Source organism: Hyperolius riggenbachi, chromosome 4 (assembly GCF_040937935.1).
Source record: "Hyperolius riggenbachi isolate aHypRig1 chromosome 4, aHypRig1.pri, whole genome shotgun sequence".
NCBI lineage: Eukaryota > Metazoa > Chordata > Amphibia > Anura > Hyperoliidae > Hyperolius > Hyperolius riggenbachi.
The window spans coordinates 41,714,893-41,736,377 of record NC_090649.1 but is presented as its reverse complement, the minus strand read 5'-3'; the positions used below and the strand labels follow the sequence as shown (position 1 = coordinate 41,736,377).

The 21,485-nt window shown below is 46.1% G+C and overlaps 20 non-coding genes across 20 annotated transcripts; 10 read left to right on the top strand and 10 right to left on the bottom strand.

The window, feature by feature from the left end:
• Window positions 1-88: 88 nt before the first annotated feature.
• On the top strand, window positions 89-159 carry TRNAG-GCC (transfer RNA glycine (anticodon GCC)). The gene has a single exon. It is a non-coding gene; the product is annotated as a tRNA-Gly (tRNA).
• Window positions 160-1,501: 1,342 nt separating this feature from the next.
• On the bottom strand, window positions 1,502-1,574 carry TRNAK-CUU (transfer RNA lysine (anticodon CUU)). The gene has a single exon. It is a non-coding gene; the product is annotated as a tRNA-Lys (tRNA).
• Window positions 1,575-3,122: 1,548 nt separating this feature from the next.
• TRNAK-CUU (transfer RNA lysine (anticodon CUU)) lies at window positions 3,123-3,195 on the bottom strand. The gene has a single exon. It is a non-coding gene; the product is annotated as a tRNA-Lys (tRNA).
• A 133-nt stretch (window positions 3,196-3,328) lies between these two features.
• TRNAG-GCC (transfer RNA glycine (anticodon GCC)) lies at window positions 3,329-3,399 on the top strand. The gene has a single exon. It is a non-coding gene; the product is annotated as a tRNA-Gly (tRNA).
• A 1,343-nt stretch (window positions 3,400-4,742) lies between these two features.
• On the bottom strand, window positions 4,743-4,815 carry TRNAK-CUU (transfer RNA lysine (anticodon CUU)). The gene has a single exon. It is a non-coding gene; the product is annotated as a tRNA-Lys (tRNA).
• Window positions 4,816-4,949: 134 nt separating this feature from the next.
• TRNAG-GCC (transfer RNA glycine (anticodon GCC)) lies at window positions 4,950-5,020 on the top strand. The gene has a single exon. It is a non-coding gene; the product is annotated as a tRNA-Gly (tRNA).
• A 1,550-nt stretch (window positions 5,021-6,570) lies between these two features.
• TRNAG-GCC (transfer RNA glycine (anticodon GCC)) lies at window positions 6,571-6,641 on the top strand. The gene has a single exon. It is a non-coding gene; the product is annotated as a tRNA-Gly (tRNA).
• A 1,343-nt stretch (window positions 6,642-7,984) lies between these two features.
• TRNAK-CUU (transfer RNA lysine (anticodon CUU)) lies at window positions 7,985-8,057 on the bottom strand. The gene has a single exon. It is a non-coding gene; the product is annotated as a tRNA-Lys (tRNA).
• Window positions 8,058-8,191: 134 nt separating this feature from the next.
• TRNAG-GCC (transfer RNA glycine (anticodon GCC)) lies at window positions 8,192-8,262 on the top strand. Its single transcript has one exon. It is a non-coding gene; the product is annotated as a tRNA-Gly (tRNA).
• A 1,343-nt stretch (window positions 8,263-9,605) lies between these two features.
• On the bottom strand, window positions 9,606-9,678 carry TRNAK-CUU (transfer RNA lysine (anticodon CUU)). The gene has a single exon. It is a non-coding gene; the product is annotated as a tRNA-Lys (tRNA).
• Window positions 9,679-9,812: 134 nt separating this feature from the next.
• On the top strand, window positions 9,813-9,883 carry TRNAG-GCC (transfer RNA glycine (anticodon GCC)). The gene has a single exon. It is a non-coding gene; the product is annotated as a tRNA-Gly (tRNA).
• A 1,550-nt stretch (window positions 9,884-11,433) lies between these two features.
• Window positions 11,434-11,504, top strand: TRNAG-GCC (transfer RNA glycine (anticodon GCC)). Its single transcript has one exon. It is a non-coding gene; the product is annotated as a tRNA-Gly (tRNA).
• A 1,343-nt stretch (window positions 11,505-12,847) lies between these two features.
• TRNAK-CUU (transfer RNA lysine (anticodon CUU)) lies at window positions 12,848-12,920 on the bottom strand. Its single transcript has one exon. It is a non-coding gene; the product is annotated as a tRNA-Lys (tRNA).
• Window positions 12,921-16,090: 3,170 nt separating this feature from the next.
• On the bottom strand, window positions 16,091-16,163 carry TRNAK-CUU (transfer RNA lysine (anticodon CUU)). The gene has a single exon. It is a non-coding gene; the product is annotated as a tRNA-Lys (tRNA).
• A 134-nt stretch (window positions 16,164-16,297) lies between these two features.
• On the top strand, window positions 16,298-16,368 carry TRNAG-GCC (transfer RNA glycine (anticodon GCC)). Its single transcript has one exon. It is a non-coding gene; the product is annotated as a tRNA-Gly (tRNA).
• Window positions 16,369-17,711: 1,343 nt separating this feature from the next.
• Window positions 17,712-17,784, bottom strand: TRNAK-CUU (transfer RNA lysine (anticodon CUU)). The gene has a single exon. It is a non-coding gene; the product is annotated as a tRNA-Lys (tRNA).
• A 1,548-nt stretch (window positions 17,785-19,332) lies between these two features.
• Window positions 19,333-19,405, bottom strand: TRNAK-CUU (transfer RNA lysine (anticodon CUU)). Its single transcript has one exon. It is a non-coding gene; the product is annotated as a tRNA-Lys (tRNA).
• A 134-nt stretch (window positions 19,406-19,539) lies between these two features.
• Window positions 19,540-19,610, top strand: TRNAG-GCC (transfer RNA glycine (anticodon GCC)). The gene has a single exon. It is a non-coding gene; the product is annotated as a tRNA-Gly (tRNA).
• A 1,343-nt stretch (window positions 19,611-20,953) lies between these two features.
• Window positions 20,954-21,026, bottom strand: TRNAK-CUU (transfer RNA lysine (anticodon CUU)). Its single transcript has one exon. It is a non-coding gene; the product is annotated as a tRNA-Lys (tRNA).
• A 134-nt stretch (window positions 21,027-21,160) lies between these two features.
• TRNAG-GCC (transfer RNA glycine (anticodon GCC)) lies at window positions 21,161-21,231 on the top strand. The gene has a single exon. It is a non-coding gene; the product is annotated as a tRNA-Gly (tRNA).
• Window positions 21,232-21,485: the final 254 nt, after the last annotated feature.

Here is a 21,485-nt window from a genome sequence, read left to right as displayed (position 1 = left end):
CTCACCTTTGCCATCCGCACAGAAGAAGGCAATCTTGTATGGCCTGATTTGGCTGGCCACGTTTTTCAGCACCGAGCAACAGGGCAAGGCATTGGTGGTTCAGTGGTAGAATTCTCGCCTGCCACGCGGGAGGCCCGGGTTCGATTCCCGGCCAATGCAAATGCTAGGATTTTGGCACACCTCCACACTTTGCACTTCTCAAGCTTAAGACATCTCTGCAGGCCAGAAGCCATTTAAGGACATTTGCAAGAGTCACCGTGGCACTTGGCCACAGTGCTGGCTGACAGTCGAGAAGAGGGACCCTAGTACCCAGCAAACATGACTCTAAGACACACAAGTTAAAGCAGCCTTGGGACACTTGCGTGCCCAAAGGCCTTGCATGTCTTCTAGCAGTGCCAGTGACGTGCAGCATCTCTCCCTCTCCAGTACTCACCTATTAGGCTTCTTTTTAACTGTCTAGAAAAGCCTCGGAAATGCCAAGTCAGCAGCATCTGCTCATCTGGTGTTGTTTTACAACTTTTTGCCTTGTTGTCTTTGCACTCTACTCAGGGCCTTGCTCAAATTTGGAGCGTTCTCTCTAGGCCCTCATTCATTCTACTTTTGTCCTGAGTTTTCTCACAGTAGATGTTGAGATGTTGTGTCAGCTTACCTACAACTTGCTTTCCCAGCACCTAGCAATTAAGAAAACATACTAAAAGTACAGAAAAAAAAGTAGTAACAAACTTAAGTCAAATGAAAGCAACCACTTTTTTTGCTTGCCGGGACTGAAAGGCTTTTTGGTTTGTAACTTTTGTTGGGAAGTACCTCATCTAAAAACAAGTTAAGGGAAAGAGCAACTTCCTTTTTTCAATCCTCTCAGCTAAATCTCAGGCCGTGTGCAGAGTGCCCTCCTCATACTGCTATGTGAGCACCTTTGGAGTGCAAAGCCTAATACACACCATACCAATGCCTGTCAGATAGATGGGTCGAACAGATGATTTCCGGCAGGTCCGATCTGATTTCCGATCGTTTTTCTGATGGATTTGCATAGTAGTGATCGGAAATCCGAACGGAAATCCGATCGTGTCTGTCGGAAAGGATCTATCGGCCCATCTATCTGATGGGGAATTGCATGGTGTGCACCAGGCATACGAGAATGAGTATCTTTCAGGTGGTTGTTCCTTGTCAAGTGATTGATTGTAAGTCTCTCCTTGACAAAAGGACTGGAGTAAAGCCAACGGAAATCTGGGAAAAGCAGATAAGAAAAGTAGTATAGGAAAGATGAGTAAGATTGTAAGAAGGAGTGTTTTTCTCTTTCTTGGGGTGGTGAAGCACTTTTGCTGAAAAGTTGTTAAAAGAGGTTGTGTGAGTAAAAGTGAAGGGGAAAGCTGAGATGACATTTTCGTTTGTTAGCAAAGGGAGTGGGGAGTGGCATGTGAAAGAGGAAGTGATGGCCTGGTGATGGTTTGTAATCGTTTTGGAGGAGCTCTGCCTAGTAGAAAGTAAAAGGAGAAGCTTTGATCGCCCAACGTGGGGCTCGAACCCACGACCCTGAGATTAAGAGTCTCATGCTCTACCGACTGAGCTAGCCGGGCTTGCTTGCTTGAGCTGAAATGTCAAAAATTGCAAAATGGCGCCAGCCTCACCTTTGCCATCCGCACAGAAGAAGGCAATCTTGTATGGCCTGATTTGGCTGGCCACGTTTTTCAGCACCGAGCAACAGGGCAAGGCATTGGTGGTTCAGTGGTAGAATTCTCACCTGCCACGCGGGAGGCCCGGGTTCAATTCCCGGCCAATGCAAATGCTAGGATTTTGGCACACCTCCACACTTTGCACTTCTCAAGCTTAAGACATCTCTGCAGGCCAGAAGCCATTTAAGGACATTTGCAAGAGTCACCGTGGCACTTGGCCACAGTGCTGGCTGACAGTCGAGAAGAGGGACCCTAGTACCCAGCAAACATGACTCTAAGACACACAAGTTAAAGCAGCCTTGGGACACTTGCGTGCCCAAAGGCCTTGCATGTCTTCTAGCAGTGCCAGTGACGTGCAGCATCTCTCCCTCTCCAGTACTCACCTATTAGGCTTCTTTTTAACTGTCTAGAAAAGCCTCGGAAATGCCAAGTCAGCAGCATCTGCTCATCTGGTGTTGTTTTACAACTTTTTGCCTTGTTGTCTTTGCACTCTACTCAGGGCCTTGCTCAAATTTGGAGCGTTCTCTCTAGGCCCTCATTCATTCTACTTTTGTCCTGAGTTTTCTCACAGTAGATGTTGAGATGTTGTGTCAGCTTACCTACAACTTGCTTTCCCAGCACCTAGCAATTAAGAAAACATACTAAAAGTACAGAAAAAAAAGTAGTAACAAACTTAAGTCAAATGAAAGCAACCACTTTTTTTGCTTGCCGGGACTGAAAGGTTTTTTGGTTTGTAACTTTTGTTGGGAAGTACCTCATCTAAAAACAAGTTAAGGGAAAGAGCAACTTCCTTTTTTTCAATCCTCTCAGCTAAATCTCAGGCCGTGTGCAGAGTGCCCTCCTCATACTGCTATGTGAGCACCTTTGGAGTGCAAAGCCTAATACACACCATACCAATGCCTGTCAGATAGATGGGTCGAACAGATGATTTCCGGCAGGTCCGATCTGATTTCCGATCGTTTTTCTGATGGATTTGCATAGTAGTGATCGGAAATCCGAACGGAAATCCGATCGTGTCTGTCGGAAAGGATCTATCGGCCCATCTATCTGATGGGGAATTGCATGGTGTGCACCAGGCATACGAGAATGAGTATCTTTCAGGTGGTTGTTCCTTGTCAAGTGATTGATTGTAAGTCTCTCCTTGACAAAAGGACTGGAGTAAAGCCAACGGAAATCTGGGAAAAGCAGATAAGAAAAGTAGTATAGGAAAGATGAGTAAGATTGTAAGAAGGAGTGTTTTTCTCTTTCTTGGGGTGGTGAAGCACTTTTGCTGAAAAGTTGTTAAAAGAGGTTGTGTGAGTAAAAGTGAAGGGGAAAGCTGAGATGACATTTTCGTTTGTTAGCAAAGGGAGTGGGGAGTGGCATGTGAAAGAGGAAGTGATGGCCTGGTGATGGTTTGTAATCGTTTTGGAGGAGCTCTGCCTAGTAGAAAGTAAAAGGAGAAGCTTTGATCGCCCAACGTGGGGCTCGAACCCACGACCCTGAGATTAAGAGTCTCATGCTCTACCGACTGAGCTAGCCGGGCTTGTTGCTTGAGCTGAAATGTCAAAAATTGCAAAATGGCGCCAGCCTCACCTTTGCCATCCGCACAGAAGAAGGCAATCTTGTATGGCCTGATTTGGCTGGCCACGTTTTTCAGCAATAAGCAACAGGGCAAGGCATTGGTGGTTCAGTGGTAGAATTCTCGCCTGCCACGCGGGAGGCCCGGGTTCGATTCCCGGCCAATGCAAATGCTAGGATTTTGGCACACCTCCACACTTTGCACTTCTCAAGCTTAAGACATCTCTGCAGGCCAGAAGCCATTTAAGGACATTTGCAAGAGTCACCGTGGCACTTGGCCACAGTGCTGGCTGACAGTCGAGAAGAGGGACCCTAGTACCCAGCAAACATGACTCTAAGACACACAAGTTAAAGCAGCCTTTGGACACTTGCGTGCCCAAAGGCCTTGCATGTCTTCTAGCAGTGCCAGTGACGTGCAGCATCTCTCCCTCTCCAGTACTCACCTATTAGGCTTCTTTTTAACTGTCTAGAAAAGCCTCGGAAATGCCAAGTCAGCAGCATCTGCTCATCTGGTGTTGTTTTACAACTTTTTGCCTTGTTGTCTTTGCACTCTACTCAGGGCCTTGCTCAAATTTGGAGCATTCTCTCTAGGCCCTCATTCATTCTACTTTTGTCCTGAGTTTTCTCACAGTAGATGTTGAGATGTTGTGTCAGCTTACCTACAACTTGCTTTCCCAGCACCTAGCAATTAAGAAAACATACTAAAAGTACAGAAAAAAAAGTAGTAACAAACGTAAGTCAAATGAAAGCAACCACTTTTTTTGCTTGCCGGGACTGAAAGGCTTTTTGGTTTGTAACTTTTGTTGGGAAGTACCTCATCTAAAAACAAGTTAAGGGAAAGAGCAACTTCCTTTTTTTCAATCCTCTCAGCTAAATCTCAGGCCGTGTGCAGAGTGCCCTCCTCATACTGCTATGTGAGCACCTTTGGAGTGCAAAGCCTAATACACACCATACCAATGCCTGTCAGATAGATGGGTCGAACAGATGATTTCCGGCAGGTCCGATCTGATTTCCGATCGTTTTTCTGATGGATTTGCATAGTAGTGATCGGAAATCCGAACGGAAATCCGATCGTGTCTGTCGGAAAGGATCTATCGGCCCATCTATCTGATGGGGAATTGCATGGTGTGCACCAGGCATACGAGAATGAGTATCTTTCAGGTGGTTGTTCCTTGTCAAGTGATTGATTGTAAGTCTCTCCTTGACAAAAGGACTGGAGTAAAGCCAATGGAAATCTGGGAAAAGCAGATAAGAAAAGTAGTATAGGAAAGATGAGTAAGATTGTAAGAAGGAGTGTTTTTCTCTTTCTTGGGGTGGTGAAGCACTTTTGCTGAAAAGTTGTTAAAAGAGGTTGTGTGAGTAAAAGTGAAGGGGAAAGCTGAGATGACATTTTCGTTTGTTAGCAAAGGGAGTGGGGAGTGGCATGTGAAAGAGGAGGTGATGGCCTGGTGATGGTTTGTAATCGTTTTGGAGGAGCTCTGCCTAGTAGAAAGTAAAAGGAGAAGCTTTGATCGCCCAACGTGGGGCTCGAACCCACGACCCTGAGATTAAGAGTCTCATGCTCTACCGACTGAGCTAGCCGGGCTTGCTTGCTTGAGCTGAAATGTCAAAAATTGCAAAATGGCGCCAGCCTCACCTTTGCCATCCGCACAGAAGAAGGCAATCTTGTATGGCCTGATTTGGCTGGCCACGTTTTTCAGCACCGAGCAACAGGGCAAGGCATTGGTGGTTCAGTGGTAGAATTCTCGCCTGCCACGCGGGAGGCCCGGGTTCGATTCCCGGCCAATGCAAATGCTAGGATTTTGGCACACCTCCACACTTTGCACTTCTCAAGCTTAAGACATCTCTGCAGGCCAGAAGCCATTTAAGGACATTTGCAAGAGTCACCGTGGCACTTGGCCACAGTGCTGGCTGACAGTCGAGAAGAGGGACCCTAGTACCCAGCAAACATGACTCTAAGACACACAAGTTAAAGCAGCCTTGGGACACTTGCGTGCCCAAAGGCCTTGCATGTCTTCTAGCAGTGCCAGTGACGTGCAGCATCTCTCCCTCTCCAGTACTCACCTATTAGGCTTCTTTTTAACTGTCTAGAAAAGCCTCGGAAATGCCAAGTCAGCAGCATCTGCTCATCTGGTGTTGTTTTACAACTTTTTGCCTTGTTGTCTTTGCACTCTACTCAGGGCCTTGCTCAAATTTGGAGCGTTCTCTCTAGGCCCTCATTCATTCTACTTTTGTCCTGAGTTTTCTCACAGTAGATGTTGAGATGTTGTGTCAGCTTACCTACAACTTGCTTTCCCAGCACCTAGCAATTAAGAAAACATACTAAAAGTACAGAAAAAAAAGTAGTAACAAACTTAAGTCAAATGAAAGCAACCACTTTTTTTGCTTGCCGGGACTGAAAGGCTTTTTGGTTTGTAACTTTTGTTGGGAAGTACCTCATCTAAAAACAAGTTAAGGGAAAGAGCAACTTCCTTTTTTTCAATCCTCTCAGCTAAATCTCAGGCCGTGTGCAGAGTGCCCTCCTCATACTGCTATGTGAGCACCTTTGGAGTGCAAAGCCTAATACACACCATACCAATGCCTGTCAGATAGATGGGTCGAACAGATGATTTCCGGCAGGTCCGATCTGATTTCCGATTGTTTTTCTGATGGATTTGCATAGTAGTGATCGGAAATCCGAACGGAAATCCGATCGTGTCTGTCGGAAAGGATCTATCGGCCCATCTATCTGATGGGGAATTGCATGGTGTGCACCAGGCATACGAGAATGAGTATCTTTCAGGTGGTTGTTCCTTGTCAAGTGATTGATTGTAAGTCTCTCCTTGACAAAAGGACTGGAGTAAAGCCAACGGAAATCTGGGAAAAGCAGATAAGAAAAGTAGTATAGGAAAGATGAGTAAGATTGTAAGAAGGAGTGTTTTTCTCTTTCTTGGGGTGGTGAAGCACTTTTGCTGAAAAGTTGTTAAAAGAGGTTGTGTGAGTAAAAGTGAAGGGGAAAGCTGAGATGACATTTTCGTTTGTTAGCAAAGGGAGTGGGGAGTGGCATGTGAAAGAGGAAGTGATGGCCTGGTGATGGTTTGTAATCGTTTTGGAGGAGCTCTGCCTAGTAGAAAGTAAAAGGAGAAGCTTTGATCACCCAACGTGGGGCTCGAACCCACGACCCTGAGATTAAGAGTCTCATGCTCTACCGACTGAGCTAGCCGGGCTTGCTTGCTTGAGCTGAAATGTCAAAAATTGCAAAATGGCGCCAGCCTCACCTTTGCCATCCGCACAGAAGAAGGCAATCTTGTATGGCCTGATTTGGCTGGCCACGTTTTTCAGCACCGAGCAACAGGGCAAGGCATTGGTGGTTCAGTGGTAGAATTCTCGCCTGCCACGCGGGAGTCCCGGGTTCGATTCCCGGCCAATGCAAATGCTAGGATTTTGGCACACCTCCACACTTTGCACTTCTCAAGCTTAAGACATCTCTGCAGGCCAGAAGCCATTTAAGGACATTTGCAAGAGTCACCGTGGCACTTGGCCACAGTGCTGGCTGACAGTCGAGAAGACGGACCCTAGTACCCAGCAAACATGACTCTAAGACACACAAGTTAAAGCAGCCTTGGGACACTTGCGTGCCCAAAGGCCTTGCATGTCTTCTAGCAGTGCCAGTGACGTGCAGCATCTCTCCCTCTCCAGTACTCACCTATTAGGCTTCTTTTTAACTGTCTAGAAAAGCCTCGGAAATGCCAAGTCAGCAGCATCTGCTCATCTGGTGTTGTTTTACAACTTTTTGCCTTGTTGTCTTTGCACTCTACTCAGGGCCTTGCTCAAATTTGGAGCGTTCTCTCTAGGCCCTCATTCATTCTACTTTTGTCCTGAGTTTTCTCACAGTAGATGTTGAGATGTTGTGTCAGCTTACCTACAACTTGCTTTCCCAGCACCTAGCAATTAAGAAAACATACTAAAAGTACAGAAAAAAAAGTAGTAACAAACTTAAGTCAAATGAAAGCAACCACTTTTTTTGCTTGCCGGGACTGAAAGGCTTTTTGGTTTGTAACTTTTGTTGGGAAGTACCTCATCTAAAAACAAGTTAAGGGAAAGAGCAACTTCCTTTTTTTCAATCCTCTCAGCTAAATCTCAGGCCGTGTGCAGAGTGCCCTCCTCATACTGCTATGTGAGCACCTTTGGAGTGCAAAGCCTAATACACACCATACCAATGCCTGTCAGATAGATGGGTCGAACAGATGATTTCCGGCAGGTCCGATCTGATTTCCGATCGTTTTTCTGATGGATTTGCATAGTAGTGATCGGAAATCCGAACGGAAATCCGATCGTGTCTGTCGGAAAGGATCTATCGGCCCATCTATCTGATGGGGAATTGCATGGTGTGCACCAGGCATACGAGAATGAGTATCTTTCAGGTGGTTGTTCCTTGTCAAGTGATTGATTGTAAGTCTCTCCTTGACAAAAGGACTGGAGTAAAGCCAACGGAAATCTGGGAAAAGCAGATAAGAAAAGTAGTATAGGAAAGATGAGTAAGATTGTAAGAAGGAGTGTTTTTCTCTTTCTTGGGGTGGTGAAGCACTTTTGCTGAAAAGTTGTTAAAAGAGGTTGTGTGAGTAAAAGTGAAGGGGAAAGCTGAGATGACATTTTCGTTTGTTAGCAAAGGGAGTGGGGAGTGGCATGTGAAAGAGGAAGTGATGGCCTGGTGATGGTTTGTAATCGTTTTGGAGGAGCTCTGCCTAGTAGAAAGTAAAAGGAGAAGCTTTGATCGCCCAACGTGGGGCTCGAACCCACGACCCTGAGATTAAGAGTCTCATGCTCTACCGACTGAGCTAGCCGGGCTTGCTTGCTTGAGCTGAAATGTCAAAAATTGCAAAATGGCGCCAGCCTCACCTTTGCCATCCGCACAGAAGAAGGCAATCTTGTATGGCCTGATTTGGCTGGCCACGTTTTTCAGCACCGAGCAACAGGGCAAGGCATTGGTGGTTCAGTGGTAGAATTCTCGCCTGCCACGCGGGAGGCCCGGGTTCGATTCCCGGCCAATGCAAATGCTAGGATTTTGGCACACCTCCACACTTTGCACTTCTCAAGCTTAAGACATCTCTGCAGGCCAGAAGCCATTTAAGGACATTTGCAAGAGTCACCGTGGCACTTGGCCACAGTGCTGGCTGACAGTCGAGAAGAGGGACCCTAGTACCCAGCAAACATGACTCTAAGACACACAAGTTAAAGCAGCCTTTGGACACTTGCGTGCCCAAAGGCCTTGCATGTCTTCTAGCAGTGCCAGTGACGTGCAGCATCTCTCCCTCTCCAGTACTCACCTATTAGGCTTCTTTTTAACTGTCTAGAAAAGCCTCGGAAATGCCAAGTCAGCAGCATCTGCTCATCTGGTGTTGTTTTACAACTTTTTGCCTTGTTGTCTTTGCACTCTACTCAGGGCCTTGCTCAAATTTGGAGCGTTCTCTCTAGGCCCTCATTCATTCTACTTTTGTCCTGAGTTTTCTCACAGTAGATGTTGAGATGTTGTGTCAGCTTACCTACAACTTGCTTTCCCAGCACCTAGCAATTAAGAAAACATACTAAAAGTACAGAAAAAAAAGTAGTAACAAACTTAAGTCAAATGAAAGCAACCACTTTTTTTGCTTGCCGGGACTGAAAGGCTTTTTGGTTTGTAACTTTTGTTGGGAAGTACCTCATCTAAAAACAAGTTAAGGGAAAGAGCAACTTCCTTTTTTTCAATCCTCTCAGCTAAATCTCAGGCCGTGTGCAGAGTGCCCTCCTCATACTGCTATGTGAGCACCTTTGGAGTGCAAAGCCTAATACACACCATACCAATGCCTGTCAGATAGATGGGTCGAACAGATGATTTCCGGCAGGTCCGATCTGATTTCCGATCGTTTTTCTGATGGATTTGCATAGTAGTGATCGGAAATCCGAACGGAAATCCGATCGTGTCTGTCGGAAAGGATCTATCGGCCCATCTATCTGATGGGGAATTGCATGGTGTGCACCAGGCATACGAGAATGAGTATCTTTCAGGTGGTTGTTCCTTGTCAAGTGATTGATTGTAAGTCTCTCCTTGACAAAAGGACTGGAGTAAAGCCAACGGAAATCTGGGAAAAGCAGATAAGAAAAGTAGTATAGGAAAGATGAGTAAGATTGTAAGAAGGAGTGTTTTTCTCTTTCTTGGGGTGGTGAAGCACTTTTGCTGAAAAGTTGTTAAAAGAGGTTGTGTGAGTAAAAGTGAAGGGGAAAGCTGAGATGACATTTTCGTTTGTTAGCAAAGGGAGTGGGGAGTGGCATGTGAAAGAGGAAGTGATGGCCTGGTGATGGTTTGTAATCGTTTTGGAGGAGCTCTGCCTAGTAGAAAGTAAAAGGAGAAGCTTTGATCGCCCAACGTGGGGCTCGAACCCACGACCCTGAGATTAAGAGTCTCATGCTCTACCGACTGAGCTAGCCGGGCTTGCTTGCTTGAGCTGAAATGTCATAAATTGCAAAATGGCGCCAGCCTCACCTTTGCCATCCGCACAGAAGAAGGCAATCTTGTATGGCCTGATTTGGCTGGCCACGTTTTTCAGCACCGAGCAACAGGGCAAGGCATTGGTGGTTCAGTGGTAGAATTCTCGCCTGCCACGCGGGAGGCCCGGGTTCGATTCCCGGCCAATGCAAATGCTAGGATTTTGGCACACCTCCACACTTTGCACTTCTCAAGCTTAAGACATCTCTGCAGGCCAGAAGCCATTTAAGGACATTTGCAAGAGTCACCGTGGCACTTGGCCACAGTGCTGGCTGACAGTCGAGAAGAGGGACCCTAGTACCCAGCAAACATGACTCTAAGACACACAAGTTAAAGCAGCCTTTGGACACTTGCGTGCCCAAAGGCCTTGCATGTCTTCTAGCAGTGCCAGTGACGTGCAGCATCTCTCCCTCTCCAGTACTCACCTATTAGGCTTCTTTTTAACTGTCTAGAAAAGCCTCGGAAATGCCAAGTCAGCAGCATCTGCTCATCTGGTGTTGTTTTACAACTTTTTGCCTTGTTGTCTTTGCACTCTACTCAGGGCCTTGCTCAAATTTGGAGCGTTCTCTCTAGGCCCTCATTCATTCTACTTTTGTCCTGAGTTTTCTCACAGTAGATGTTGAGATGTTGTGTCAGCTTACCTACAACTTGCTTTCCCAGCACCTAGCAATTAAGAAAACATACTAAAAGTACAGAAAAAAAAGTAGTAACAAACTTAAGTCAAATGAAAGCAACCACTTTTTTTGCTTGCCGGGACTGAAAGGCTTTTTGGTTTGTAACTTTTGTTGGGAAGTACCTCATCTAAAAACAAGTTAAGGGAAAGAGCAACTTCCTTTTTTTCAATCCTCTCAGCTAAATCTCAGGCCGTGTGCAGAGTGCCCTCCTCATACTGCTATGTGAGCACCTTTGGAGTGCAAAGCCTAATACACACCATACCAATGCCTGTCAGATAGATGGGTCGAACAGATGATTTCCGGCAGGTCCGATCTGATTTCCGATCGTTTTTCTGATGGATTTGCATAGTAGTGATCGGAAATCCGAACGGAAATCCGATCGTGTCTGTCGGAAAGGATCTATCGGCCCATCTATCTGATGGGGAATTGCATGGTGTGCACCAGGCATATGAGAATGAGTATCTTTCAGGTGGTTGTTCCTTGTCAAGTGATTGATTGTAAGTCTCTCCTTGACAAAAGGACTGGAGTAAAGCCAACGGAAATCTGGGAAAAGCAGATAAGAAAAGTAGTATAGGAAAGATGAGTAAGATTGTAAGAAGGAGTGTTTTTCTCTTTCTTGGGGTGGTGAAGCACTTTTGCTGAAAAGTTGTTAAAAGAGGTTGTGTGAGTAAAAGTGAAGGGGAAAGCTGAGATGACATTTTCATTTGTTAGCAAAGGGAGTGGGGAGTGGCATGTGAAAGAGGAAGTGATGGCCTGGTGATGGTTTGTAATCGTTTTGGAGGAGCTCTGCCTAGTAGAAAGTAAAAGGAGAAGCTTTGATCGCCCAACGTGGGGCTCGAACCCACGACCCTGAGATTAAGGGTCTCATGCTCTACCGACTGAGCTAGCCGGGCTTGCTTGCTTGAGCTGAAATGTCAAAAATTGCAAAATGGCGCCAGCCTCACCTTTGCCATCCGCACAGAAGAAGGCAATCTTGTATGGCCTGATTTGGCTGGCCACGTTTTTCAGCACCGAGCAACAGGGCAAGGCATTGGTGGTTCAGTGGTAGAATTCTCGCCTGCCACGCGGGAGGCCCGGGTTTGATTCCCGGCCAATGCAAATGCTAGGATTTTGGCACACCTCCACACTTTGCACTTCTCAAGCTTAAGACATCTCTGCAGGCCAGAAGCCATTTAAGGACATTTGCAAGAGTCACCGTGGCACTTGGCCACAGTGCTGGCTGACAGTCGAGAAGAGGGACCCTAGTACCCAGCAAACATGACTCTAAGACACACAAGTTAAAGCAGCCTTGGGACACTTGCGTGCCCAAAGGCCTTGCATGTCTTCTAGCAGTGCCAGTGACGTGCAGCATCTCTCCCTCTCCAGTACTCACCTATTAGGCTTCTTTTTAACTGTCTAGAAAAGCCTCGGAAATGCCAAGTCAGCAGCATCTGCTCATCTGGTGTTGTTTTACAACTTTTTGCCTTGTTGTCTTTGCACTCTACTCAGGGCCTTGCTCAAATTTGGAGCGTTCTCTCTAGGCCCTCATTCATTCTACTTTTGTCCTGAGTTTTCTCACAGTAGATGTTGAGATGTTGTGTCAGCTTACCTACAACTTGCTTTCCCAGCACCTAGCAATTAAGAAAACATACTAAAAGTACAGAAAAAAAAGTAGTAACAAACTTAAGTCAAATGAAAGCAACCACTTTTTTTGCTTGCCGGGACTGAAAGGCTTTTTGGTTTGTAACTTTTGTTGGGAAGTACCTCATCTAAAAACAAGTTAAGGGAAAGAGCAACTTCCTTTTTTTCAATCCTCTCAGCTAAATCTCAGGCCGTGTGCAGAGTGCCCTCCTCATACTGCTATGTGAGCACCTTTGGAGTGCAAAGCCTAATACACACCATACCAATGCCTGTCAGATAGATGGGTCGAACAGATGATTTCCGGCAGGTCCGATCTGATTTCCGATCGTTTTTCTGATGGATTTGCATAGTAGTGATCGGAAATCCGAACGGAAATCCGATCGTGTCTGTCGGAAAGGATCTATCGGCCCATCTATCTGATGGGGAATTGCATGGTGTGCACCAGGCATACGTGAATGAGTATCTTTCAGGTGGTTGTTCCTTGTCAAGTGATTGATTGTAAGTCTCTCCTTGACAAAAGGACTGGAGTAAAGCCAACGGAAATCTGGGAAAAGCAGATAAGAAAAGTAGTATAGGAAAGATGAGTAAGATTGTAAGAAGGAGTGTTTTTCTCTTTCTTGGGGTGGTGAAGCACTTTTGCTGAAAAGTTGTTAAAAGAGGTTGTGTGAGTAAAAGTGAAGGGGAAAGCTGAGATGACATTTTCGTTTGTTAGCAAAGGGAGTGGGGAGTGGCATGTGAAAGAGGAAGTGATGGCCTGGTGATGGTTTGTAATCGTTTTGGAGGAGCTCTGCCTAGTAGAAAGTAAAAGGAGAAGCTTTGATCGCCCAACGTGGGGCTCGAACCCACGACCCTGAGATTAAGAGTCTCATGCTCTACCGACTGAGCTAGCCGGGCTTGCTTGCTTGAGCTGAAATGTCAAAAATTGCAAAATGGTGCCAGCCTCACCTTTGCCATCCGCACAGAAGAAGGCAATCTTGTATGGCCTGATTTGGCTGGCCACGTTTTTCAGCACCAAGCAACAGGGCAAGGCATTGGTGGTTCAGTGGTAGAATTCTCGCCTGCCACGCGGGAGGCCCAGGTTCGATTCCCGGCCAATGCAAATGCTAGGATTTTGGCACACCTCCACACTTTGCACTTCTCAAGCTTAAGACATCTCTGCAGGCCAGAAGCCATTTAAGGACATTTGCAAGAGTCACCGTGGCACTTGGCCACAGTGCTGGCTGACAGTCGAGAAGAGGGACCCTAGTACCCAGCAAACATGACTCTAAGACACACAAGTTAAAGCAGCCTTGGGACACTTGCGTGCCCAAAGGCCTTGCATGTCTTCTAGCAGTGCCAGTGACGTGCAGCATCTCTCCCTCTCCAGTACTCACCTATTAGGCTTCTTTTTAACTGTCTAGAAAAGCCTCGGAAATGCCAAGTCAGCAGCATCTGCTCATCTGGTGTTGTTTTACAACTTTTTGCCTTGTTGTCTTTGCACTCTACTCAGGGCCTTGCTCAAATTTGGAGCGTTCTCTCTAGGCCCTCATTCATTCTACTTTTGTCCTGAGTTTTCTCACAGTAGATGTTGAGATGTTGTGTCAGCTTACCTACAACTTGCTTTCCCAGCACCTAGCAATTAAGAAAACATACTAAAAGTACAGAAAAAAAAAGTAGTAACAAACTTAAGTCAAATGAAAGCAACCACTTTTTTTGCTTGCCGGGACTGAAAGGCTTTTTGGTTTGTAACTTTTGTTGGGAAGTACCTCATCTAAAAACAAGTTAAGGGAAAGAGCAACTTCCTTTTTTTCAATCCTCTCAGCTAAATCTCAGGCCGTGTGCAGAGTGCCCTCCTCATACTGCTATGTGAGCACCTTTGGAGTGCAAAGCCTAATACACACCATACCAATGCCTGTCAGATAGATGGGTCGAACAGATGATTTCCGGCAGGTCCGATCTGATTTCCGATCGTTTTTCTGATGGATTTGCATAGTAGTGATCGGAAATCCGAACGGAAATCCGATCGTGTCTGTCGGAAAGGATCTATCGGCCCATCTATCTGATGGGGAATTGCATGGTGTGCACCAGGCATACGAGAATGAGTATCTTTCAGGTGGTTGTTCCTTGTCAAGTGATTGATTGTAAGTCTCTCCTTGACAAAAGGACTGGAGTAAAGCCAACGGAAATCTGGGAAAAGCAGATAAGAAAAGTAGTATAGGAAAGATGAGTAAGATTGTAAGAAGGAGTGTTTTTCTCTTTCTTGGGGTGGTGAAGCACTTTTGCTGAAAAGTTGTTAAAAGAGGTTGTGTGAGTAAAAGTGAAGGGGAAAGCTGAGATGACATTTTCGTTTGTTAGCAAAGGGAGTGGGGAGTGGCATGTGAAAGAGGAAGTGATGGCCTGGTGATGGTTTGTAATCGTTTTGGAGGAGCTCTGCCTAGTAGAAAGTAAAAGGAGAAGCTTTGATCGCCCAACATGGGGCTCGAACCCACGACCCTGAGATTAAGAGTCTCATGCTCTACCGACTGAACTAGCCGGGCTTGCTTGCTTGAGCTGAAATGTCAAAAATTGCAAAATGGCGCCAGCCTCACCTTTGCCATCCGCACAGAAGAAGGCAATCTTGTATGGCCTGATTTGGCTGGCCACGTTTTTCAGCACCGAGCAACAGGGCAAGGCATTGGTGGTTCAGTGGTAGAATTCTCACCTGCCACGCGGGAGGCCCGGGTTCGATTCCCGGCCAATGCAAATGCTAGGATTTTGGCACACCTCCACACTTTGCACTTCTCAAGCTTAAGACATCTCTGCAGGCCAGAAGCCATTTAAGGACATTTGCAAGAGTCACCGTGGCACTTGGCCACAGTGCTGGCTGACAGTCGAGAAGAGGGACCCTAGTACCCAGCAAACATGACTCTAAGACACACAAGTTAAAGCAGCCTTGGGACACTTGCGTGCCCAAAGGCCTTGCATGTCTTCTAGCAGTGCCAGTGACGTGCAGCATCTCTCCCTCTCCAGTACTCACCTATTAGGCTTCTTTTTAACTGTCTAGAAAAGCCTCGGAAATGCCAAGTCAGCAGCATCTGCTCATCTGGTGTTGTTTTACAACTTTTTGCCTTGTTGTCTTTGCACTCTACTCAGGGCCTTGCTCAAATTTGGAGCGTTCTCTCTAGGCCCTCATTCATTCTACTTTTGTCCTGAGTTTTCTCACAGTAGATGTTGAGATGTTGTGTCAGCTTACCTACAACTTGCTTTCCCAGCACCTAGCAATTAAGAAAACATACTAAAAGTACAGAAAAAAAAGTAGTAACAAACTTAAGTCAAATGAAAGCAACCACTTTTTTTGCTTGCCGGGACTGAAAGGCTTTTTGGTTTGTAACTTTTGTTGGGAAGTACCTCATCTAAAAACAAGTTAAGGGAAAGAGCAACTTCCTTTTTTTCAATCCTCTCAGCTAAATCTCAGGCCGTGTGCAGAGTGCCCTCCTCATACTGCTATGTGAGCACCTTTGGAGTGCAAAGCCTAATACACACCATACCAATGCCTGTCAGATAGATGGGTCGAACAGATGATTTCCGGCAGGTCCGATCTGATTTCCGATCGTTTTTCTGATGGATTTGCATAGTAGTGATCGGAAATCCGAACGGAAATCCGATCGTGTCTGTCGGAAAGGATCTATCGGCCCATCTATCTGATGGGGAATTGCATGGTGTGCACCAGGCATACGAGAATGAGTATCTTTCAGGTGGTTGTTCCTTGTCAAGTGATTGATTGTAAGTCTCTCCTTGACAAAAGGACTGGAGTAAAGCCAACGGAAATCTGGGAAAAGCAGATAAGAAAAGTAGTATAGGAAAGATGAGTAAGATTGTAAGAAGGAGTGTTTTTCTCTTTCTTGGGGTGGTGAAGCACTTTTGCTGAAAAGTTGTTAAAAGAGGTTGTGTGAGTAAAAGTGAAGGGGAAAGCTGAGATGACATTTTCGTTTGTTAGCAAAGGGAGTGGGGAGTGGCATGTGAAAGAGGAAGTGATGGCCTGGTGATGGTTTGTAATCGTTTTGGAGGAGCTCTGCCTAGTAGAAAGTAAAAGGAGAAGCTTTGATCGCCCAACGTGGGGCTCGAACCCACGACCCTGAGATTAAGAGTCTCATGCTCTACCGACTGAGCTAGCCGGGCTTGCTTGCTTGAGCTGAAATGTCAAAAATTGCAAAATGGCGCCAGCCTCACCTTTGCCATCCGCACAGAAGAAGGCAATCTTGTATGGCCTGATTTGGCTGGCCACGTTTTTCAGCACCGAGCAACAGGGCAAGGCATTGGTGGTTCAGTGGTAGAATTCTCGCCTGCCACGCGGGAGGCCCGGGTTCGATTCCCGGCCAATGCAAATGCTAGGATTTTGGCACACCTCCACACTTTGCACTTCTCAAGCTTAAGACATCTCTGCAGGCCAGAAGCCATTTAAGGACATTTGCAAGAGTCACCGTGGCACTTGGCCACAGTGCTGGCTGACAGTCGAGAAGAGGGACCCTAGTACCCAGCAAACATGACTCTAAGACACACAAGTTAAAGCAGCCTTGGGACACTTGCGTGCCCAAAGGCCTTGCATGTCTTCTAGCAGTGCCAGTGACGTGCAGCATCTCTCCCTCTCCAGTACTCACCTATTAGGCTTCTTTTTAACTGTCTAGAAAAGCCTCGGAAATGCCAAGTCAGCAGCATCTGCTCATCTGGTGTTGTTTTACAACTTTTTGCCTTGTTGTCTTTGCACTCTACTCAGGGCCTTGCTCAAATTTGGAGCGTTCTCTCTAGGCCCTCATTCATTCTACTTTTGTCCTGAGTTTTCTCACAGTAGATGTTGAGATGTTGTGTCAGCTTACCTACAACTTGCTTTCCCAGCACCTAGCAATTAAGAAAACATACTAAAAGTACAGAAAAAAAAGTAGTAACAAACTTAAGTCAAATGAAAGCAACCACTTTTTTTGCTTGCCGGGACTGAAAGGCTTTTTGGTTTGTAACTTTTGTTGGGAAGTACCTCATCTAAAAACAAGTTAAGGGAAAGAGCAACTTCCTTTTTTTCAATCCTCTCAGTTAAATCTCAGGCCGTGTGCAGAGTGCCCTCCTCATACTGCTATGTGAGCACCTTTGGAGTGCAAAGCCTAATACACACCATACCAATGCCTGTCAGATAGATGGGTCGAACAGATGATTTCCGGCAGGTCCGATCTGATTTCCGATCGTTTTTCTGATGGATTTGCATAGTAGTGATCGGAAATCCGAACGGAAATCCGATCGTGTCTGTCGGAAAGGATCTATCGGCCCATCTATCTGATGGGGAATTGCATGGTGTGCACCAGGCATACGAGAATGAGTATCTTTCAGGTGGTTGTTCCTTGTCAAGTGATTGATTGTAAGTCTCTCCTTGACAAAAGGACTGGAGTAAAGCCAACGGAAATCTGGGAAAAGCAGATAAGAAAAGTAGTATAGGAAAGATGAGTAAGATTGTAAGAAGGAGTGTTTTTCTCTTTCTTGGGGTGGTGAAGCACTTTTGCTGAAAAGTTGTTAAAAGAGGTTGTGTGAGTAAAAGTGAAGGGGAAAGCTGAGATGACATTTTCGTTTGTTAGCAAAGGGAGTGGGGAGTGGCATGTGAAAGAGGAAGTGATGGCCTGGTGATGGTTTGTAATCGTTTTGGAGGAGCTCTGCCTAGTAGAAAGTAAAAGGAGAAGCTTTGATCGCCCAACGTGGGGCTCGAACCCACGACCCTGAGATTAAGAGTCTCATGCTCTACCGACTGAGCTAGCCGGGCTTGCTTGCTTGAGCTGAAATGTCAAAAATTGCAAAATGGCGCCAGCCTCACCTTTGCCATCCGCACAGAAGAAGGCAATCTTGTATGGCCTGATTTGGCTGGCCACGTTTTTCAGCACCGAGCAACAGGGCAAGGCATTGGTGGTTCAGTGGTAGAATTCTCACCTGCCATGCGGGAGGCCCGGGTTCGATTCCCGGCCAATGCAAATGCTAGGATTTTGGCACACCTCCACACTTTGCACTTCTCAAGCTTAAGACATCTCTGCAGGCCAGAAGCCATTTAAGGACATTTGCAAGAGTCACCGTGGCACTTGGCCACAGTGCTGGCTGACAGTCGAGAAGAGGGACCCTAGTACCCAGCAAACATGACTCTAAGACACACAAGTTAAAGCAGCCTTGGGACACTTGCGTGCCCAAAGGCCTTGCATGTCTTCTAGCAGTGCCAGTGACGTGCAGCATCTCTCCCTCTCCAGTACTCACCTATTAGGCTTCTTTTTAACTGTCTAGAAAAGCCTCGGAAATGCCAAGTCAGCAGCATCTGCTCATCTGGTGTTGTTTTACAACTTTTTGCCTTGTTGTCTTTGCACTCTACTCAGGGCCTTGCTCAAATTTGGAGCGTTCTCTCTAGGCCCTCATTCATTCTACTTTTGTCCTGAGTTTTCTCACAGTAGATGTTGAGATGTTGTGTCAGCTTACCTACAACTTGCTTTCCCAGCACCTAGCAATTAAGAAAACATACTAAAAGTACAGAAAAAAAAGTAGTAACAAACTTAAGTCAAATGAAAGCAACCACTTTTTTTGCTTGCCGGGACTGAAAGGCTTTTTGGTTTGTAACTTTTGTTGGGAAGTACCTCATCTAAAAACAAGTTAAGGGAAAGAGCAACTTCCTTTTTTTCAATCCTCTCAGCTAAATCTCAGGCCGTGTGCAGAGTGCCCTCCTCATACTGCTATGTGAGCACCTTTGGAGTGCAAAGCCTAATACACACCATACCAATGCCTGTCAGATAGATGGGTCGAACAGATGATTTCCGGCAGGTCCGATCTGATTTCCGATCGTTTTTCTGATGGATTTGCATAGTAGTGATCGGAAATCCGAACGGAAATCCGATCGTGTCTGTCGGAAAGGATCTATCGGCCCATCTATCTGATGGGGAATTGCATGGTGTGCACCAGGCATACGAGAATGAGTATCTTTCAGGTGGTTGTTCCTTGTCAAGTGATTGATTGTAAGTCTCTCCTTGACAAAAGGACTGGAGTAAAGCCAACGGAAATCTGGGAAAAGCAGATAAGAAAAGTAGTATAGGAAAGATGAGTAAGATTGTAAGAAGGAGTGTTTTTCTCTTTCTTGGGGTGGTGAAGCACTTTTGCTGAAAAGTTGTTAAAAGAGGTTGTGTGAGTAAAAGTGAAGGGGAAAGCTGAGATGACATTTTCGTTTGTTAGCAAAGGGAGTGGGGAGTGGCATGTGAAAGAGGAAGTGATGGCCTGGTGATGGTTTGTAATCGTTTTGGAGGAGCTCTGCCTAGTAGAAAGTAAAAGGAGAAGCTTTGATCGCCCAACGTGGGGCTCGAACCCACGACCCTGAGATTAAGAGTCTCATGCTCTACCGACTGAGCTAGCCGGGCTTGCTTGCTTGAGCTGAAATGTCAAAAATTGCAAAATGGCGCCAGCCTCACCTTTGCCATCCGCACAGAAGAAGGCAATCTTGTATGGCCTGATTTGGCTGGCCACGTTTTTCAGCACCGAGCAACAGGGCAAGGCATTGGTGGTTCAGTGGTAGAATTCTCGCCTGCCACGCGGGAGGCCCGGGTTCGATTCCCGGCCAATGCAAATGCTAGGATTTTGGCACACCTCCACACTTTGCACTTCTCAAGCTTAAGACATCTCTGCAGGCCAGAAGCCATTTAAGGACATTTGCAAGAGTCACCGTGGCACTTGGCCACAGTGCTGGCTGACAGTCGAGAAGAGGGACCCTAGTACCCAGCAAACATGACTCTAAGACACACAAGTTAAAGCAGCCTTGGGACACTTGCGTGCCCAAAGGCCTTGCATGTCTTCTAGCAGTGCCAGTGACGTGCAGCATCTCTCCCTCTCCAGTACTCACCTATTAGGCTTCTTTTTAACTGTCTAGAAAAGCCTCGGAAATGCCAAGTCAGCAGCATCTGCTCATCTGGTGTTGTTTTACAACTTTTTGCCTTGTTGTCTTTGCACTCTACTCAGGGCCTTGCTCAAATTTGGAGCGTTCTCTCTAGGCCCTCATTCATTCTACTTTTGTCCTGAGTTTTCTCACAGTAGATGTTGAGATGTTGTGTCAGCTTACCTACAACTTGCTTTCCCAGCACCTAGCAATTAAGAAAACATACTAAAAGTACAGAAAAAAAAGTAGTAACAAACTTAAGTCAAATGAAAGCAACCACTTTTTTTGCTTGCCGGGACTGAAAGGCTTTTTGGTTTGTAACTTTTGTTGGGAAGTACCTCATCTAAAAACAAGTTAAGGGAAAGAGCAACTTCCTTTTTTTCAATCCTCTCAGCTAAATCTCAGGCCGTGTGCAGAGTGCCCTCCTCATACTGCTATGTGAGCACCTTTGGAGTGCAAAGCCTAATACACACCATACCAATGCCTGTCAGATAGATGGGTCGAACAGATGATTTCCGGCAGGTCCGATCTGATTTCCGATCGTTTTTCTGATGGATTTGCATAGTAGTGATCGGAAATCCGAACGGAAATCCGATCGTGTCTGTCGGAAAGGATCTATCGGCCCATCTATCTGATGGGGAATTGCATGGTGTGCACCAGGCATACGAGAATGAGTATCTTTCAGGTGGTTGTTCCTTGTCAAGTGATTGATTGTAAGTCTCTCCTTGACAAAAGGACTGGAGTAAAGCCAACGGAAATCTGGGAAAAGCAGATAAGAAAAGTAGTATAGGAAAGATGAGTAAGATTGTAAGAAGGAGTGTTTTTCTCTTTCTTGGGGTGGTGAAGCACTTTTGCTGAAAAGTTGTTAAAAGAGGTTGTGTGAGTAAAAGTGAAGGGGAAAGCTGAGATGACATTTTCGTTTGTTAGCAAAGGGAGTGGGGAGTGGCATGTGAAAGAGGAAGTGATGGCCTGGTGATGGTTTGTAATCGTTTTGGAGGAGCTCTGCCTAGTAGAAAGTAAAAGGAGAAGCTTTGATCGCCCAACGTGGGGCTCGAACCCACGACCCTGAGATTAAGAGTCTCATGCTCTACCGACTGAGCTAGCCGGGCTTGCTTGCTTGAGCTGAAATGTCAAAAATTGCAAAATGGCGCCAGCCTCACCTTTGCCATCCGCACAGAAGAAGGCAATCTTGTATGGCCTGATTTGGCTGGCCACGTTTTTCAGCACCGAGCAACAGGGCAAGGCATTGGTGGTTCAGTGGTAGAATTCTCGCCTGCCACGCGGGAGTCCCGGGTTCGATTCCCGGCCAATGCAAATGCTAGGATTTTGGCACACCTCCACACTTTGCACTTCTCAAGCTTAAAGAGACTCTGTAACAAATTGTTTATCTTTATTTCTTCTATGCTATAAGTTCCTATGCCTTTTCTAATGTGGTCTGGCTTACTGCAGCTTTTCCTAATTGCACAGTAGCTGTGTTATCTCTGTTATATGATCTAATCTTCTCTCTATAGTCGGCACAGTCAGGCTGAGGCAGTCAGACTGGAATGTGCAGGGCTGCTTGTGATTAG